Below are 21,911 nucleotides of genomic sequence, written 5' to 3' on the forward strand. Positions count from 1 at the left end.
GATTGTCGTTACTATGTTTAAAAAAGCGCTATATATAAAAATTTCATGAGAAAAACAAAAAAAAACATTAAAAAAAATAAAGAATATAATTTTAGATATATTTTTTTTAAGTTTTCAGAACAAAAACTTGATATACTTACAAATTCTATATAATACACTACGAAACCTAAACAGAATAACTAAAATTGTTAGAACATAAAATATAAAATAAAAAAACAAAAAAAAGAACAACAATAAAAAATTTAAAATATTACATTTACTCAGTTAAAGTAGATAGCTTATTGTTAATTATTTTAAAGAAACAGAAAAAAAAATCTAAAGAGAATTTATATTTAACTTAAAAAAACAAACATTTTATACAATATCCTGAGCATTGTCTGTTAAATTCGGATTGATTGAGTCTACCCTACCATTTCGTGACCTGTTTCGATTTCTTCCTCTTCGCGATCTTTTTTTGAGAAGCATGGTATGATGGCGGAGGTATGTCTTCTTCGGGTTCGGTTAGGTCGCTCATGTTCTGCCGTTGCTCGTTGACCCTTTTTCTAAAAATAGTAAAATAATACTTCAAAAAGTATATAGTAAAAAATATTCCCCAGAATTGTGATAGGCAATTACTTATGAACAATAACGTGTTTATAACTGGGTTGGTGATGACCGACATTGCTCGAAGAAATCCAGAAGTAATGAGACCGTCAAATTCATCTGATAGATAGTCAATATCCACGTTTTGATCATAGGCACCAGTTCCTTAAATTAGTCGTTCTTACTTCTCGTTGGTGACTGTTGATCTAGATATCTGTCCAATCAGACTGTTAATGTCTCCAAACGTAAATCCCTGCGGATGTTTATACATGGTGGAAGCCGTGACATAGTCGTGAATGCTATAATTCTGTTGATCAAAATGTTTTAGTTTGGGTTGCATTTTTGTTATATGAGCCCGTGAAGATATTAAACAATAATTTTCAAAAACGACAAACCGATCCAGGACTTTGAAAGTAAACCCCTGCCCTACTTGAATGTTTCCAGAAGAGATACGCTTTCAAATATAAGATTTTCCTCATGAAGTTGACCTATCTGTACCGATGAGTGGGCGAGTGGAGAAAAGATTTTTGTACTTAAGTGAATGCAACAATGTACCTTTGACGTTTTCGCATTGCGTGCGGTAGATGACGTAACCTTGCGATACAGCTGCAACCGGTGTGTGCATCAGCTCCGATAAGATTGTGCTTGGGTATGATCTGGCCAAAATTTTGTAAATGGTTGAAAGTGCTGATTCTATCTGACACGTCAGCATTTCTTGATTCTCCATTATCATCATAGAAAGAGCAGCTACATTTTGGTTCAAGTTATTGGTGTAGTATGTGGCCAAAGGTGTTGTGTTATTTAATCTAAATGGATTTCTGGCTCGGGAGAAAGGTTGTTTAGCAACATCTATTTTAGAAAGAGCTTCACAATGTTTAGTTAAGGCTAGTACTAACCCACCATTGTCGCAAAGCCAGGATTTGATGACTCCTTTTGTTTTAAAGCACTTAGGAAAGAATTTTCCACAATCGGTCCAAGTTGCCAAGTCGATAAACTTTTCCGGAGGAGTTTGTATGAATTAAGACGTCGTCATTGCCGAGGATATCTAGCGGTGGACAGTTGATGTTGGTTGGAACATCCCAGATTATTGATTTAGAAACTAAGTTACATTGGCCCTTTTTTAACATGGCATGGAGACATGTTCTCTGTCGGACTCAAGAGGGCATGAATAATAAAATCATATTTTATCAAAATTTTTAAGTTGTTCACCTCTTGTTGTTTTTGGCCCAAACGTTTCCTGATTGTTTGTTAAGAGGACCAAGATATGGGTCATGTAAGGTTCTAGCTAGTTCATGATAATGTGCTGCGGTTGGGGCTGAATCGGGGTAAATATGTTGGTCCAAAGTGCAGGCTCCAAAGAAATAGTTTTTCCACACCGCCCTGGAATACTGGCAATTAAATCCTTCGATCGTTTGAAGTCGGTTGGTTGTCTTGTAAGCCTTTCCTTTACATAGTTGGGTTGACTCATGTTGTTGTTTTTGGCAAGACCTTGGAGGAGGAATATTAAACTGTCCCTCATGTAAGTTTTTAAAACACAATTTAAAATCCTGTTCCTTAATTGAAGTACAGGTATTAATTTAAATTAAAAACATTGCAATTAATAAAAACTTGAACATTATGTTACGAAATCCTTAAATCTGCGTGGTGCAAAAGATTTAAGGTACTCATAAGGCGCATGCATTTCTGTCCTTTTTATTTAAAATCGTGGCAATTTTGTCTAAGATTGTCTGGTTTAAGCTTCGTACGATTATTGTAAATTTAGTCTCAGGTTCTGTTATTTTCGCCTCTGTAAAAGCTTGGTCAACTAGATCAAACCTGAAATGTCTTCGCTAAATGCCACATTCTTATTAGAAAAATGCAAAACTATCTCATTACGTTTGTAATAATTCTACCTGTTTCCTCTTTAACATCAGAATGTTCAGAATCAGAAAGGAAGCCTGAGGCATTAGATATTTTGGGTTTACGATCCTTAATTTTGCTGAATAATTAATGCATCTTGATTAAACAGCTAAAAATCTTACAAAAACTTTGCGCAAAATATCACTTTAATAAACTTAAATTATGATAACAATTTAACCAATTTAAAAAAAATAACAATTTAAAATGATAAACAATTTATGATAACAAAAAAATTTTAATTTATGTAGGGGATAAAGTCGGGAATATAAAACTTATCAGATAATATAAATGAATTAACTTATAACAAAACCTAAATTCCTAAGAAGAATATAAACATGGATTAATTATCTGAGAATAACATTATTATATTACTAAAGTTTGGTCATGACTTATTCGTTATTTGTGTAAAACTTATTTACCACACTTAAAATCAGTATAAGGTTACATTTATTGAATATAAGTGTATTATAACACTACATGCGCAATACTTTTTGATATGTCCGACTACCTTATGGGTAGTCGACATTGGCGGCTCGTCTATGGGGCTAAAACCACCAACGTTTTTTTAATGTTTTATTTTTAAATTTGTATATAACTTTTTTAAATAATATTTATTTTTTCTGCAATGTTTTTCGCTGTAATTATTTTAAATATTAAAAAGTAGCGCCTATTTTGGCCACGAAATACGCAAAAATTTTCGAAAACGTAGCGTAAACATGTGGGGGCTAAACCAAAATTAGCCCCACGGCCTGCCAAATACAAAATATCTTAACGACCTTTTTGCTGTCAAAATTTTGAAATTTGGAAAAAAGTTGAGAATTTTAATCAAAATGTGGGGCTAAGACCACCATACAGTTACCAAATATTTTGGCAATTTCAAACGTTGTATATTAACAAATTTTATCGTTTTTGTTTAACTATTAAACAAAATAAAATAGACGTAAACTGGGTATTGCATTATTGTAAATTGGGTATTGCATTACATGAGCAACTCCAACCCAGTCGCGAATTGCCTTTAGCAGATTGGGATATTATAAATTATAATTGCTGGGTAATTATGCTGCTGATTATTGCTAGCTCGGCAGGAGTTCATACCGTTTATAGCGCTTTACTCAAGAGCGCCGCCATTTGAGAGCAGTTTCAATTTAATTTCAATTTGTTATCAGTTTAAGGTAATTAAACGATTTATGCATCATATTGTCAAAACGCCAGGCAAAATTGAGCAAAGTATTCTTACACCGGGAAACGAACCCGTGCCGCCTGGGTGAGAGCCAGGAATCCTAACCCCTAGACCCTGTAGGAGATATATTACTATCGTTAAAACCGGCTTAATATTTATTTAATTAAACAATCTATATGTTAATATGAAAATATTTGCATAAGCCAAAAACCAAACTGAGACCCAGTGTGACAAGCATAAACTTCACCACTAATGTTTGATATTGTCTCTAACATAAGTTTTGTTAAGAAAAGTTCACACAATTTATAATAATTTTTTTACCAGCTGTTACCTAAACTAGTATAAATTATCTTAAACAAAGGACGACTACTTTTAATCAACTTTATAATAAATAGCGTTTTTTTATGTTACAATTGCCATAATATATATTTTTTTACATCATAGATATTAATATTATCATTTCTTCTTTTGTATATCTTAATTCTCGATGTGGAAAGGTCAGTTGCGCAACCTAAACATAAAGTAACATCAGCTTCTCCGTTTCAACCTTGACTAGCCTTTAGCAGTTTGGGATATTATAGATTCTAATTGCCTGATCGATTATTATACAGCTGATTAGTGCTAGCTCTGCAGAAGTTCATACCCCTTAAAGCGCATTACTCAAGGGTGCCATAGTATTAGAGCACTGGGAATTAAACTCAATACCTAGTGGTGGTGTAGCAAGTGTTCTGACCGTTACACCACGCTGCCGGTATAACCACACCATATTTAATTTTAGGTTTACAATTGTTTTAAATTAGATAGACAGTTTGAGTATTGACTTTATTTTTGGTATAATGTTCGAAACCAAATTACCTTTTTAAAGTATTTTTCTTTAATTGCATTAAGTGCGATTAACATTACTTTGGAATAAGCTAATTACGCGATTAATTGGGAATTACATTAACTTTAATCGTCGTGCAGTAACAATTCTAATTCTTTGTGTATCATATTGTCAAAACGCACCGCAAAATTTTAAAAAAATTCCTGCAACGCGAATCGAATTCGGCCCGCTTGAATGAAAGCCAGGAATACTAACCCCTAGACCATGAAGGTGATGTAATTTGATCGTTGAAACCGGCTGAATTTTTATATATTAAAAAAACACATGTTTTTTAATTTTGTAAAAAGTATTCTGGAAAAAAAACGTAAATAAAAGCAACTAAAAACTTGGTCTGCCCTAAAGAAGATCGAAACTTCTTACATCCAAGTTGACCAACCAAGTGCAACAATTGACTTGCAATAGCTTAAATTTAATATTTTGAAACAAGCGGCTTGTTGGTCTAGGGGTATGATTCTCGCTTTGCGTGCGAGAGGTCCTAGGTTCAAATCCTGGACGAGCCCAAAGCCCTTTATCAGTTTTTTTAAACTTTTTATGCTTAGATTAGTCATGTTTATATTTTTCAATGGCCTGTTTCAATGGCCCATTACAAAGTGTGCTGTATGCCTAAAAACCGTACTCTTTCTAAATATGTTATTCAGTGGCGGCTCGTGGGCCAAATGATAGGGGGGGGGCTAATTTTAGAAAGTCACAACACGACTAGGGGGGTCCAGAAAATTTTTTTTATATTGATGGCCGTAAATCGGCTATTTTAGATACAAAACGATCTTTTTCATATTACTTAAGAAGATAAAATTTTTATTTTATCTGATATTGGGAACAATTTTAATGTGTGCCTTTAAAGCTAATAGTAACTGGGGTATAAGGGCATACAACATTTTTAATAACCTTTTTAAATAAACACAATTGTATTTTATTCAATTAACTACTAATGTAGCCTATATCTTGCATAAAATAAAAAATGTTTTTTTTTATTTTTTTTCGGCGTCTTCCTAAAAAAATTTTTAAATTCAATAAAAAGCATTATAGTACATAATACATTTCTTTCATTAATGGTTAGCAAACTGGAATAAAGTTTTGTTGACCCTTTACTAATAACCATTTTTCAGACATAAAAAGCAGTAAAAATACTTTAAATTGATTAAAACATAAAATCAGCAACATATTTATTTGAGACATTAATGTAATTAGATGCACCATCATAGGTCTGGGCAAAAGGTTGAAGTGCATGTTTTAAAAGGGAGGTCATACCATCAGCAGTACGATCATTAGCTTCATAATATGACAGAAACCGTTCAACTGGATAGCCATTCACCACAAACCTGATAAGGACTGCAAATTGTGATCGATTGGCAATATCAGTTGTTTCATCTGCTTGAACAGCAACAAAATCAGCATTACCTATGTCTTTCTCCAGTGTATTTCTATATACAGTAAACATGCAATCTAAAAGTTCATTTTGGATTGTCTTCGATGTGTATTTATTTACTGTGGCACAAATGCTCTTTTAAAACGGTATCTGATTTTGCTATTTGCTGCAATAAATCCAAAAATATGCCTCGGTTGGAGGAATCTTCTGATTTATCATGTCCTCGCATACCTATTTCATGTACTCCACAAAATTTTAAACAGTCAACAATGAGGTCGAGAATTTGTCTATTTTTTTAAACAATTTCATTGTGCCTCTCAACAGATAAGCTGTGTCCCACACTAATCTGTGACTGAATATCTACAGTTCCTAGTAGGCTATATGAAAGTGCATTGTTGATGTGCACTTTTTTGTCTTTTTATTCTGCCTGAAATATGTCGCATATCATTAAAGCCTTCTTTCGACCAAGTAACCTCCTTTTCTCCACTATTTCGAAACAACAGGCAGTAAAAACAAAATAAACTTTTTTCCTCGCTTACAGTAAGCCATTTCTTTCTCAAAAACCACTGAACGTTAAACTTCCTGTTTTGTTTAGGCCCTGTAACTTTTATATCAATAGTTTTTGGCTGATGAGGTCCAAGGCGCTTTATGTCTAACTTTGCCTCAAAACTCAAAGGAAAACTTTTCAGAATACAATTAACCTGGTTCATGGTTTATATTAACTTTTTTGGGTAATAAATTACAATGGGTAATCCCTTGTTATTTTCTGTTTAAATAATGCTTGCTAAGATAAAAACATAAACAGATAAGCAACAAAACTTTTTATTTTTGTAGTTTGATTTAGTTAAGTTAAAGTTCATTAATTTACTAAAAATTAAACACTTCAATTATTATTTCATTTATTCATGTCGTTAAAGCTGTTTATAAGTGCCGGTAGACACGCTAAATCCTTCATTAGCAGACTAGACTTTTTGACTGCGTATGAAAAGGAATGCTGGAATTAGTCTAAAATTTCTGCGCGACTTAAGCGTGCACTTACTGACAATTACGCGCCGACCTTTTTAACAACAATTTTCTAGAAGATTCAACTGATTATAATTTTTATTCGTTATATTTATAATATTTTTAAGCCTTATTACCTTTCTAAAATATAATTGAAATACCTACTTTGAGTTTTATTTATTTTATTAATATTTAAGTTACAGTTTAAATTTAAATATACACTAAGATTCAAATTGCCAAAATATTTGAGAACTCTGTGGTGATTTTAGCCCCACTTTTCGCCTAACTTTTTTTCAAAATTTCAAATTCTGACGGCAACAACGCCTTTAGTTTTTTTTTTTAATTTGGCAACCCGTGGCGCTAATCTCAGATTAGCCCCACATGTTTACGCTAAATTTTTGGCACATTTTGTTGTCAAAATAGGCACAATTTTTTTATATTTTTATTAATTTTAGCGAAAAAAAATTGCCTAAAATCAAAAACTTTGTAAAAAATTTATTATTTACCAAAAAAAAATATTAATATTAAATTTAATTTTAAGAAAGTGTGTTAAAAAGTTGGTGGTTTTAGCCCCATAGACGAGCCGCCAATGATGTTATTAGATTTTGTAAGTCAAATTGCCAAAGAAAATTTTTAATTTTAACCGCAACGTACTTACCACATCTTTTTGACAAATAGTCAAACGTATTGATAAAAATCTTAAATACATAAATTCTTTATCTGATTTTTAATTTTCATATTTTTTGTTTATTTAATTGTCAGAGTGTTTTGCTTATTAAAATCAAAAAAAAAGTACGTACCGAAAACGTTTTTATTTGATCTGTCGTGCTAGGTATCATAGTATATTTTAAATTAACTTACCACAAATAAAGATAAAAAAATCACATTTGTTACCTGTATTTTTTCAGTTTAAATTTAAAAAATGTCGTTATGGTTTTTAAAAATAACAACGGTTTAATTTATTATATAAACAGGATGTAGCTTGCAAGCCCACAAAAATATATAAAAAGGCTATAAACCAAATATAACGATTTGCCATAATCAATTTAAAATTAAAAACTTGCAATGTTTGGCAGTGGCGGCTCGTGTATGGAGCTAATGGGGCTAAAACCACCACTTTTTTTTAATGGTTTTATGTTTTTTTTAGCCCCACGGGCTGCCAAATACAAAAAATCATAACGCCGTTTTTGCTGTCAGAATTCCGAAATTTGGAAAAAAGTTGAGAACTTTGATCGAAATGTGGGGCTAAGACCACCATAGAGTTGCCAAATATTTTGGCAATTTCAAACGTTGTATATTAACAAATTTTATCGTTTTTGTTTAACTATTAAACAAAAATAAAATAGGTGTAAACTGAGTATTTTATTCATGTTTAAGGAAGTTTTAAGGCCTTAAATAATATTTTTAAGTTAAAAAAATAGAAATACTAATCGTTCGATCGAGTATATTCTCACATTATATTTATGATGAAAAGGTCGCTCTTAAGCCTCGCTAAAGCTAAAACAGCAAGTTTAAATCAGTTTTTGCATTCTTTTTAAAGAATTGTATGTTAATTAATGCTTTTAATTTCGATTAAGGCAAGTTTTTAAAGATAATCATAATGGATTTACTGCCTGACAAGAAGACTCAAGAGCAGGTTGCCTGTTTGCCTGCCTGTCAAAAGAGCATAAATAAAGTTTGCCAATGAAAAAAAACATGCAATGTACGTAGTTTACTAGTGACTGTAAATATTCAGTCATAGATTAGGATGACAGATAACTGTTGAAACTCACAATAAAAAAGTTGAAAAAAAAGGGCACATTCTAAGTAACTTTATCAAACTGCTGACATTTTGTGATGTGCATATTTTGATATGTAAGAAGTTAATTAAACAGCAAACTTTTGTAATCAAGAAATATTTTGGTTATTTGCAGCTAAAAGCTTAGTTCGACATCATTTTACAGGAGCATTTTGTAAGTGCAACAGTCATTAAGTGCACTTATCTGTCTGTCGGTTTACTATTAAAACTGTGTTGGTGGAATACGCAAAAGGTAAGGTTGATTTTATTGCAGCTCAACCAGATAAATCGACTAATATTAATACAATTTGCAATTCCTTTTAGATTTATCGTAAATGGTTATTCTGTTAAACAGTTTTTGTTATATTACAAGGCCAATGATCTTACATGATAAAACATGTGCAATGGGTGGAAAAATTGCTTTCAAAATTAAAGTAAGTTATGTAAAAATAAATACTTTTTGAATAGCACATTAGATAAATAGCCTTTTTTATTGCAAACATAGGCTATTTATGAATAGTTATGTACATTACACAAACACTTAAACAATAAGAGTAGGACAACAACATATACATAAAGAGAATAAAAAGATTTAAGTAACTGGAGAAGATGGGAGAGATTTGTGATATATGATATTATTTATGGTTTTAATAATACTATTTAAAAAAACTCTATAATTTATTAATTTTAACTATAAGACTTACTTTCTAGGTAATTATTTAGCATACAGCTAAGTCTGATATACTTTTAAAATATATTCATTCAATAGAAAAGAAAAAAGTTAAATAGATTATTAACAAAAACTTAATCTGTTGTGTCTTTATTTCAATACTTAATGATATATCATGTTATTTCATAAAAGAGCTGACAAGGTGAACAAGAAATTCAATAAATTGTTTTTAATATTTTTTTTTAAATGGATTGTCAGTTGTTACATAACTTGCACCATTATTTTTCCCACGTTTTTAGTTTTAAACTTAAAAAACGCTTATATTAAAAGAAATCTGTTATGCTACTTTGCTTTTTATTGTGTCATCTCAAGCTCTATTAAAATTGAAATTTAAAAATATACAAAATACGTTTTATATTATAAAGAAAATAGGCAATAATAAATTAAGATTAAAATCTCGCTAACTCAATATTTATTAGAAATTTTTTTAATTGTTTTCAACACTGGGTAAGGGAAAATTTTTAACCTAACGCATGTTCACACGACAGGTAACGCTGCGTTGCGCTGCGTTAACTTTACAATTTTTAGGGATTTTTTTTAAATTTTAATAAACAATATCTACTAAAAGTATACCGCTTACGAAATCTTGCGTAAATTTTGCTCCTAACACAAAACTTGCGTAACTTTCGTACGTGTGAACGACGTTACGTTGCATACGCCGTGTAAAAGGGCCTATACTTTAAATAATTGACTATTAAATGTAAAAATAGCGTGTTTACAGCGAATAATTTACAATATTTCTGAGGGATCCAGAACCCTCTAGCGGTGTTGTGATTTTCTAAAATTAGCCCCCCCCATTTATTTAACCCACGAGCCGCCACTGGTTAACGCATTACCTACCTGATATATAAGAGATCATAATTGTAAAACTGTAATATTCGACCTAGCCTTGAGTGTGTTCAAATCCAAATTTGGTTTATTTCAATTTAGTCAGGTTCAAATTTACTTAATTATTACCACTACCAAATCGTTTATCGTAAGATACTAAGTAAAATCAAGAATGTATTATAAGCTTTCATTTTTTCAACTTTGATTTTTTGGATTTACTTTTTACGTTTTTATATTTAAAATTTTTTCATTAATACAAAGGGTTGCTAGAAGCTTCGGCCAGAAGGTTCGACCTGCAAAAAATGCGGGGGGTCGGTGACGAAATTGCCGCGTAAAATGACAGTTTAAGACCATATTTTACCGATATTTAAAATAAAATTTGACAAAAAGAATTATACATAAAAAAAATTTAAAAAGTGGTTACGAAAAATATATATGTTAGTTTTTAGAATATTAATTTTTTTAAAATTTTTGTTCCAAAAATGTCTTTTTAAAAAGGATTAAAGACGGGCGCTTATGGCCTGCATAATTTTTTATTTAACTGCGGGAAGTCTACAACGTAAAGCCCGCGTTTGATGTCAACGTAAGACTGTATTTTATCGAAATTCAAAATAAAATTTCATAAAAAGTATAATATATAAAAAAAATTTAATTGGTTGTTACGATAAATTTATATGTTAGTTTATAGAATATTTATTTTTTTAAGATTTTTGTCTTAAAAACATAATTTTAAAACGGATTAAAAACAGGCACTTATGGTTTACAAAATTTACTTTCAGCCTGCATAATTTTCGTCTAACTGCGGGAAGTCCACGACGTAAAGCCGCGTTTGATGTCAACGTAACACCGTATTTTATCGAAATTTAAAATAAGTTTCATGAAAAGTATAATATATAAAAAAATTTAATTGGTTGTTACGATAAATATATGTGTCAGTTTTTAGAATATTTATTTTTTTTTAAATTTTTGTCCCAAAAATGTATTTTTAAAACGGATTAAAGACGGGCGCTTATGGGTTAAAAGTTTGCGTTAGGTTTTTAGCTCGGAACTTATTTAACCGACATTTAAAAGTTAAAAAATGATGGTAATGGCGAGCAATTCTACGAACAAAACATATGCATTTTGTAAAGAAAAACTTTATTTTTAAAATAAAAAAGGCACACGTAAACATAACAAATACGGAAAAAAAGAATTTAAATTCGAGCAAATATCTAAAAGTTGGCTCGCAGATCTTTTTTGTATATTTAAATATGTTGTCATTCTGTTTTTTATATTTTTTTCGCTGACGTCTTTTTAGTTTTTTTCTCAAAAACTAAGTGCACCTGAAAAACAAAAAGCAAAAAATGTTAGAAAAGTCGGTAACAAAATTCTCAGGGTAGTAACATAAAATTATCTTTAATTATAACTAACATAATTCATTTATTACTGATATGACTATTTACCTGTTGTGTTACAAAGTCCACCTCGCACATATACTTTGTATACGCTCCACGATAAAGGGGTCCACACTCGGTTATCGATCCACTGTGTCCGGAAGTATCTAAGGAATTTTTTTGTTGCTCCTGTACCGCCTTTTTTTCCAGATTTTTAAAAAGACCGGGAATGTGGCTTTTTGACATGTAGCAAAGAGCCATTGCCCTTTTAAAAATTTTATGACTCCCGTTGTCTTTTTTATAAATGGACGTGAACCCGCCTAAAATGTAAGTTTTTCAAACGTTATAAAAAATGTAATGGTAATAGAATAAGTTATTAAACTAACGTCAAACTTATTTACAAATTTAAACTATAAAAAAATAATTAAAAATAAACAATATTAACCTATTTTAAATCTAAAATATTTGTAAAACTTACTATCTGATATATTTCTATAAACACCTTGGCAGAAATTGAAAGAACATCCACGGCGTTGAACTGTTGGCATAATTTCAGCGAAGGCCTTCCATTGCGCCAGCTCAAAATCCATAGTTGCAGACTTACACAACGGAGGGAATTGCAACTTATCGATGAAAGCACCAAGTACTTTTACGTGATCAGACGTTTGTCGCCTTGACATCAAAACGAACACTAGTTTATAACGCTACGTTGTCTTTTGAGAAACTTAATAATTACTAAAGATTATATTACTGACAGTGAGATGATAATAATGTCTTAATAGTATATTGCTTAATATAAGTTAAATAGTATCTGAAGTAAGTATATATGAAATAACTTTTTTTACATGTTTTATTACATTAATATAAAATTAAAATAATATATGTTACCTGTTTCATGTTACCCTCTTTCCGCACAAGGCATGGATTGAAAAAAGCTGGACAAATGACTTTCTTACGACTTTAAAAGTCGAATCCAAATACCAATGTTTTGCCTTTTGTGAAAAATTTAGCTGCACCTCCGTGGCAAAAATGATGTGCCTATACCCGCCTTCGTTTATGTCGTGCACAAAAAAGTCCTCCGGAATCTGATCGTCCAGTAGCGGCTAATCAATGGAACTTGGGTCTTTAGGTCGTCGGTCACCCCTGTACGAATTGGTTGTCCTTGACAATGAACTTAAGGCTGGAAGTGCCGGACAAAGTCTTCCAGGGACAACAAGTTCCTGCATTGTAGCCTGGACAATGGCCCCAGCTAAGGCGTAAGGGTTCTCGTGCCCTCGGCGCTTAGCCGTAGCTTGTACAACACTGGCTACGTTTGATCCTAAAATTAGGAAGTGTTATATGGGTTTACTTAATAACTACATTTTTTGACGACTAATCCATTAGATTTACAAATATTTTAATTTAAATGAGTCAGTTACGGTTCTTAACTGGTGAAGAAGGGTAATTATGCTCACGGGTCGAGGCAGCAAATCGTGAATTTTTTGCAAAACAGTTGCACAGCACAGTATCTTTTTATTTTAAACAGAACAACGCCATAATGTCGACGTATTAGATTGGCTCTTTATCGTGAAAGAGTACCTAAAAGTTTAATAGTTATTTATTTATTAGTAAGATCAACCGGCAGCGTGGTGTAGTGGTAAGAACACTTGCTACACCACACATGAGGTCGTGGGTTCAATCCCCACTGATCTCATGCTGTAGCGCCCTTGAGTAAGCCGCTATAAACGGTATAAACTCCTGCTGAGCCAGCACTTAATCAGCAGCATAATTACCGGGCAATTATAGTCTCTATAATATCCCAAACTGCCACAGGCAACTCGAGGCTGATGGTACTCTATGTTTAAGTCGCGCATTCGACTTTCCCACATCGAGGATAAAGATATATACAAAAAAAAGATATAAAATAGATATGTTGACTTATTTAAGCAGATAAAAAAGATTAAGCTTAAGTTATTCTCCACTATGATCCAAAAACTATTTTTAAATACGAGCAAAAAATAATAAAAGGTCTTACCTATTTTGTCAAAAACCATAGGCTTTCTTTGCAATGAAACGCCTTTAATAACCTGGTATGTTGCCTCTAAGTCAGAAGATACTTTTTCTGGATAGAGATCTGTTAAAGACGATTCGCTCGTTTGGTTTGGTGTGTCGTCACTTCCATTCAAAATATGTGCTATTGGAAGAATGGCACTTATTTTTTTGTTCTTGGTTTATTGATTGGCCTTCAACTTTAATGGCACTAATTAATAACGCCTCCTCTGACACATTTTCGGGGGAGTGTATAGCACTAATTTCCATCTGTAAAAAATGAATAAAATGTGTTATTGCTACTTATTATGTAATATGAGCTATTTCGATTTCTAAAATAAGTTTAAGTTTTATCCCAAATATATAAATAATGTATCTAAGTTTATATAAATAATACTGTTCATTCGACGATAAACTGCCTGTGAAATTTATTAATTACATTTTCTATGCTGCCATAAATTGCATCCATCGCATTGTAAACCTTGTTGACGATGCAAAACATATCTACTGCAAGCAATACAATTGTTCATTTTGTTGTTCGTCCAAGTAGAGTTTTTGTAAGACTTATTTTTATTAGTATTTGTGTTAAACAAGTTTGGTTTGTAATAATGGGATTAAAATTCTTGATACTCAAACATACTTAATAATAAGAATATTAGCAAAAAATACTTACTTTATTAAGTTTATTAACTAGTACATACCTGATACATGAAATTTTTTTTGAAGTAATCGGACGAGGGAACTTATTTTTACCTTTTAACTTGGTTACATTTAAGCCAAACACAATTATCTTATTAAGTGAGTGTATGCTTAATTTTAATGCTTGCTGCTTTTGTGCAATGGTAAGTTACAGTCAAATTTGCAAATCGTAACGCTGGTAGTCCACTTATAATTGGATATTTATTTCTTTACAATGAATAAGTTTTAAGATTAAAAGATTATGTGTTATATCGGTTCACTTCTAAATAAACCTAACTTTATTTTTTAACCTGACGTTATGCCAACACTGTTAGAAAAAGTACATACAAAATGACTGGAGTCTAGAGTACGTACAAATACATTACACGCAAAAGACATGTAAAATGTTTTACCTACGTGGTGGTAAACTTTAGTTTGGAACAGTTAACTTTTACGTGTACCATGTAAAATTTCACGTAATTTTTAATTTTACATGGTACACGTAAAACTTTTTACCGGTAAAACTATAGTAAAATTTTCCGCAGAATCACTACCGCACAATAAATTTGTAAAATTTATTAAAAAACGAAAAAACACTGTAAGAACGGCACACATACACAAAGTACATAATTAAAAGAAACACTTCGGAAATTTAATCACACTGCAGAAATCTGGATCAATCTAAAAAAAATAAATGCCTTTAAAAATTATAGCCTGCAAATTGGTTTTACCATACAACAAACTATAAAATGCAGGTGTGGTGTAATATTTGGTCTAACTGTTTAAAGACCTGAGCTTGATACATAATTTACATTTGTCCTGTTGATCTTTAGTAAATTATCACATATCCTAAAATAACTTAAAAGAATAATAAAAAGGTTAACCTTTTCCTAAGCTGTAAAACCTGTTCAACAATATCAAAAAAACAAACCTCTGCAAGTTATTTTTTATTTAAAGCATCCTCGTTTATTTTTAACTTCAGGGCAAAGGTTACACCTTTAGGTGTGTGTCTTCACCCCTCATTTTTTTAAATAAATCAAGTTAAAATGAAACTACTGGGTGTGGGGTTCGAACCCAAGCGGACATTCGTTCAATGGAACTTAAGTCCAACGCCTTAACCACTCGGCCAACCCAGTAAGTGTGAAAGCCTTGTTAAGATGCTAATAAACATAAATCTAAAGTAAGCCACCAATTGTGATTGGCAGCCTTATGCCTTATTATCTTTCGAAAACTTTGATTTTAAGTCAATTTTTTTTGGTTGGTTTAAACAAGGTATTTGCGTAGCGAACTTTGCGCCCTACTATTTCCTCGGGGATTCTAAACTTTTTGGTGGGGGTTCATTTTAAAGTAGGAAATGTAATTTTGTATTGCTTTTAACATGCATTTTATTTAAATAACACGATTAGATATATAAAACTGTTATTATATTGCGAAACCTGTTACAGCAATAAAATAAATTTTAAATGGGCAAGTAATTCTTTTCTTCAATGAAATGCAATAAGTCTTTATTTTAATAACCATAATTATTTTTGTAATTGCGACAAAAATTATTTAAAATCGCTTTATTTACAAAGTAAATTAACGTAAAAGTTGCAACAAATATTTGCAGCTGGCCATTTACCTACAACCAGCAATTCGAATTTTTATCACTTTTGACTATTTATTAAACGTATATGTAGTTTCACAGATGTGATCCTACAACTTGAGTTGTAATAAAGAATATCTATTGGCTTACGTTTAAAAAATTCAAAATACGAACAATATGCCTTTTTTCTTTTAACTTTATTAACTGTTAGTCCATAATAAAGACTCGTTTGATTAAAATTCGATAAAAAATGTTAAAATATAACATTCGTTTGATTAAAATTTGACAATTTGTTCAGCAAAATTTTATTAAAATTCTGTTTTTAAAAATTATACAAATAGCATATATACCTTATTCAAATAGGAACAAAGTTGGTTGTTCGAGTCCAGCCGATAACGCATTTTTATTTCAGTTTTATTACAAAATTAATTTAAATCACGCTAGCTGCTCCGAGACTCCAACATAACATTTGTTGTGGACAAGTGGTTAAGGCGATAGACTTGAAATCTATTGGGCTCTGGCCGCGCAGGTTCGAATCCTGCCGACTGCGCATTATTTTAAATATAAATTTAATTAACTAATTAAAGTCACGCGAGGTGCTCCGAGAATGGAACATTAGAGTTGTCGTGGCCGAGTTGTAAAGGCTATAGGTTTGAATTCTTTGAGGCTCTGTCCGCGCAGGTTTGAATTCTGTCGACAACGGATTTTTTATTTTAGTTTTAATACAATTTTAATTTTTTAACTAAAATCTGCTAGCTGCCTTAAAGGGAATGAAGAATTTTTCCACATAAAAATAAGTAAAATTGTTCGGTGAATATCGTTGGACAGTACTTTCATAAAAAAAACTTTTACTGGTCGTGCGGTAAATGATAAGGCGCTAATTGGGATCGATCCCGGGACCTCCTTTTTACTAGACAGGCGCTTAAACACTATGCCAAAATGCCTTTAAAGAGAGCCAATGCATCAGTTATGTCGTTACAAACAAATGTATTTAAAATAAAGTAAAGTATTTTAATATTTAAATTCTTGTTGAAAACCCCCAAATTGAACGATCTATGCATCATAACGTTAAAACGCACGTCGAAAATAAAAAAACTATTTCTACACCGGAAATCGAAGCCGGACCGTATGGGTGAAAACCAAAAATCCCAAGCTTGACAAGCATTAACTTTACCACCGATGTTTGATATTGTCTCCAAGATAAGTTTTGTTAAAAATGGAGTGTAGTTAATTTATTAATTAATAACTGCCTTTAGTTGTCGGTTGTTTACAAGAAAATAAAATTCTGTCTAATTTCTTTCAAAATTAAACGCTAAATTAAGTAATGTCTAAATCCATGTTTATTAAGTGGCTTCTGTTCAGTAGAACGAAATTGCCCTTCGTCTTTAAAACAAACATTTGCCTATAACAAAAAGCTAAAATAAATCGTTAAAATATTGGTTTAACTCCAGAAAAACGAAGTTAGAGGTTCCACGTGAATACAAAGAAAACTATTTTTATCTCTGGGTTGACATTTCGGTTAATTACCAAATGCGCCAACCATTACAACACAACAACAACTGATTCGCGACATTTTTATTAAATTTGCAAAACATTATTATGGTAATAAAAATGAAGCAAGATTAAAATTATAATAATACAAATGTTTAACAAAATAAATTTGACCCTTGGTGGACTTAAACCTTCAAACTTTCTCCTAACAGCTGAACGCCCTAACCGATTGCGCGACAGAGACGATTATTTCGCCCACTTTGTTTAAATTTGCAAAGCAAATTAATGTAATAAAAATGTAATAATATATTTCGTTCATGAATGGGCCCGAACCTTTCGGTTAAGAGCAAAACGCGCCAATCTATTGCGACACAAATACGACTAATTAGCGACACTTCTATTAAATTTGCAAAGCAAAATTATAATGATAATAAAAATGAGAAAAAAATAGTTTCGTCCTTGGGCGGGCTCGAACCTCCAACCTTTCGGTTAAAGAGCTAAACGCGCCAATGATTGCGACACAGAAACGACTGATTTGCGACATTTCTATCAAACTTGCAAAGCAAATTGTGAAAAAAAGACGATTATATATTTTACCCTGGGTGGACTCGAACCGCAATCTTTTAAATTAAAAAGAAAATAATAATGATAAACATTTATCTAATAATTAAATACATAAAATTTGATTTAATAATTTGGTTGATAATCTTAGTTAATTAATGTTTATGATTATCTTTATTTATTAATATATTTTTTTATTCGATAAAAAATGTTAAAATTTAACATTCGTTTAATTAAAATTTGACAATTTGTTCAGCAAAATTTTATTAAAATTCTGTTTTTAAAAATTATACAAATAGCATATATACCTTATTCAAATAAGAACAAAGTTCGTTGTTGGTTGTTAGAAACGGTCAAATGAACAACAGCACTTATAACTGTAAAGAAACTACACTTAGCATATCTACACATATTACTGTAAATACCTAGCTTATTGGGACCAAAATCTACACTTAACCAATAAAAATAATTAAAACACAAAAACCATGAAAAAATTACAATGCCATGGGACGAGCATTTTAAAAATTAAATAAAATCACGCTAGCTGGCTAAAGATGGAAAAGCAAGAGTTGTCGTGACCGATTGGTTAAGGCTATAAAAAAGGAACCTATTCAGCTCTGCAGGCACAAGTTCGAATCCTGCCGAAAACGCATTTTTAATTACAAATTTAATTAAATAAATACAATTTTATCAATTAAAGTTGCCTTGAAAAGTAAACAAAAAAGTTGTCGTGGCCGAGTGGATAAGGCAATAGACTTACAATCTTTTAGGCGCTGTCCGCACATATTCGAATCCTGCCGACAACGAATTTTTTTATTTAGTTTTAGTTCAAATTTAATTAATTGATTAAAATCACGCTAGCTGCTCGAAGAAGAAAACTTAGTATAGACTTAATTTTTTTTAGGCTCTGCCCGCGAGGGTTCGAGTCCAGCCGATAACGCATTTTTATTTCAGTTTTATTACAAAATTATTTTAATCACGCTAGCTGCTCCGAGAATCCAACATAACAGTTGTCGTGGCCGAGTGGTTAAGGCGAAAGACTTGAAATCTATTGGGCTCTGCCCGCGAAGGTTCGAATCCTGCCGACAACGCATTATTTAATTTAGGTTTTAATAAGAATTTAATTAACTAATTAAAAACACGCGAGGTGGAACATTGGAGTTGTCGTGGCCGAGGCTATAAGTTTGAATTCTTTGAGGCTCTGCCCGCGCAGGTTCGACTCATGCCGATGTAGAGTTTATATAATGAGTTTTTGGGTTGCTATCTTGAAGGGTCACCATTTGTATAGTTAATTGTTATTTTAGTTTGATTGACAGAGTTTATTTTTGCTGTTGATTTATTTAAGCTACTTCGTTGAACCTTACTACTTGATTGTATGTTAACAGTCACACTTTTATTAGTGAAACGGCGTAAACTTGGCGATACATGATTACCAATGCGAATAATCGCAACGATAACTATAGGTTTAACACATAATCTTTATCTCACTGAATATTAAGCAAAATAAATTAAATATATATAGGCGATTCAATGACTCAAATTAGGGAAACGAGTGACGTGTCACGCGATATAAAATGATAATTGATTGACAGCACATTTCGGAATTTGTCAATAAACAGATTATTCGTGTTCTCGTGAAGCTTAATGCTTTCTGGTGCTCCTTTGTTAACCCCTGATACAGCTGTATATCCTGTATATCTTCGGGTTAATTAGGTTCTAACAGATATCGTGATTTCCGCACCAGGCATTGCAATACAGAGTATAGTTTGTTTTCAGTTATTAGCCACGCTGATGTTTTGTTTGCAGTGGCTAGCTTCACATTGTCCACACCCATAACATAAAACGTCTTTAAATGTGGCATCTCTCATATCACCCCGTATCACGTAAAGGAAATGGTTGCACAAGCAATCAATTCCACACCGACAACGCATTATTTTATGTTTTAATAACTGCCTTTAGTTGTCGGTTGTTTACAAGAATATAAAATTCTGTCTAATTTCTTAAAATGAATCGTTAAAATAATGGTTTAATTCAAGAACAACAAAGTTAGAGGTTTCATGTGAAAAGAGTTTCAAACAAATTTGCAAGGAAAAATTTTAAATATAAAGAAAACTATTTTTATCTCTGGGTTGGCCTTTCGGTTAATAGCCAAATGCGCCAACCATTGCAACACAACAACAACTGATTCGCGACATTTTTATCAAATTTGCAAAACATTATTATGGTAATAAAAATGAAGCAAGATCAAAATTATAATAATAGAAATGTTTAACAAAATAAATTTGACCCTTGGTGGACTTAAACCTTCAAACTTTCTCCTAACAGCTGAACGCCCTAACCGATTGCGCGACAGAGACGATTATTTCGCCCACTTTGTTTAAATTTGCAAAGCAAAATTAATATAATAAAAATGTAATAATATATTTCGTTCATGAATGGGCCCGAACCTTCAACCTTTCGGTTAAGAGCAAAACGCGCCAATCTATTGCGACACAAATATGACTAATTCGCGACACTTCTATTAAATTTGCAAAGCAAAATTATAATAATAATAAAAATGAGAAAAAAATGTTTTCGTCCTTGGGCGGGCTTGAACCTCCAACCTTTCGGTTAAAGAGCTAAACGCGCTAATCTATTGCGACACAAATACGACTAATTCGCGACATTTCTATCAAACTTGCAAAGCAAAGTTGTAAAAAAAAGCCGATTATATATTTGACCCTAGCTGGAATCGAACCGCAATCTTTTAAATTCAAAGGAAAATAATAATGATAAACATTTATCTAATAATTAAATACATAAAATTTGATTTAATAATTTAGTTGATAATCTTAATTAATGTTTATGATTATCTTTATTTATTAATAGAGATTAATTTTAAAAATGATTTAAAATCGTATTTTATTTATCAAATAAATCTAGTTGTAAGTATTTTTGCTTGTTGTGATATTGAATTTAAAATTACTTTGACATAATTATTGCGTTCTTTAAAAAAACAATAATTGTATGGGATATCCTTTTTTTCAATATAAATATATTAAAACAGTTTTACAAACGTTAACATGTGCATCACCAGCTTCTTTTAAACATCTTTAAAAAACGAAAATAATTTTATAAATTCAAAATCAGATGATTGATTTAATGGAACATAAAGAATCTGTATTTTTTCCATTAATCTTATAGGTTAATGAACGAATTTTTTCAGAAAAAATCTTAAAGGTTGATGAACGACTATTGGCTATAAAAAACTTGGAAAGTACACCTTTATCTTTTTTAAAAGACAACGTTTAACAAATCTTGCTAGATGGTGGACTAGATTGCAGAAAAAATCTAATAAAGGTCAGTGTTTTTTCAAAACTCCCTTATATTGCCCACCACTTGCCTGAACATTACCAGACAGGAGTGCATAATTCGTAATAACAAATTTTAACTTGTTTAAAAAAACTTTTGAATCGAATAAGTATTTTAATTATTTAGTCACCAAGGCGTTATAGCTTAGTGGTAAAGCGCCTGTCTCGTAAACAGGAGATCCTGGGTTCAATCCCCAGTAACGCCTGAGTTTTTTTTACTATAAAAAGATTGGTAGTTAATTTTAAAAACATATTTTTTGTAATTACTATAAAATATTAAGATAAATTTTAAATACCACGAAGATTTGTAAACCTATCATGACGTTTATGTTAAATAAGGCTTGATTATCTTCCGGCTGTAATCAACAGCTTATGCAAATTCTAACACGCAAATGTAAAAGAAGTCGACTCAATTTTAATAGTTTTTTGTACTTTTTGCTTGGTAGTCGGTGCAATGTTTTTGCACAAGTAGCAAATTTATTAATTTTTATTGTTTTTAATGATTGGTTGTGTACAGGAATATAAGATTCTGACTATTTAAAAAAATAAACACTAAATTTACTTTAAAGTTCAAATCCATGTTTGTTTGGTGGCGTCC

At 31.4% G+C, this 21,911-nt stretch overlaps 5 non-coding genes across 5 annotated transcripts; 4 read left to right on the forward strand and 1 right to left on the reverse strand.

Annotated features, from left to right (window-relative positions):
• Window positions 1-4,972: 4,972 nt before the first annotated feature.
• On the forward strand, window positions 4,973-5,044 carry Trnaa-ugc (transfer RNA alanine (anticodon UGC)). The gene has a single exon. It is a non-coding gene; the product is annotated as a tRNA-Ala (tRNA).
• A 10,335-nt stretch (window positions 5,045-15,379) lies between these two features.
• Trnal-uaa (transfer RNA leucine (anticodon UAA)) lies at window positions 15,380-15,462 on the reverse strand. Its single transcript has one exon. It is a non-coding gene; the product is annotated as a tRNA-Leu (tRNA).
• A 914-nt stretch (window positions 15,463-16,376) lies between these two features.
• Window positions 16,377-16,461, forward strand: Trnas-uga (transfer RNA serine (anticodon UGA)). Its single transcript has one exon. It is a non-coding gene; the product is annotated as a tRNA-Ser (tRNA).
• A 2,511-nt stretch (window positions 16,462-18,972) lies between these two features.
• On the forward strand, window positions 18,973-19,054 carry Trnas-uga (transfer RNA serine (anticodon UGA)). Its single transcript has one exon. It is a non-coding gene; the product is annotated as a tRNA-Ser (tRNA).
• A 2,393-nt stretch (window positions 19,055-21,447) lies between these two features.
• Window positions 21,448-21,519, forward strand: Trnat-cgu (transfer RNA threonine (anticodon CGU)). Its single transcript has one exon. It is a non-coding gene; the product is annotated as a tRNA-Thr (tRNA).
• The last annotated feature ends 392 nt before the right edge of the window (window positions 21,520-21,911 follow it).

The sequence above is a fragment of the Corella eumyota genome, chromosome 6 (genome assembly GCF_963082875.1).
Source record: "Corella eumyota chromosome 6, kaCorEumy4.1, whole genome shotgun sequence".
Taxonomy (NCBI): domain Eukaryota; kingdom Metazoa; phylum Chordata; class Ascidiacea; order Phlebobranchia; family Corellidae; genus Corella; species Corella eumyota.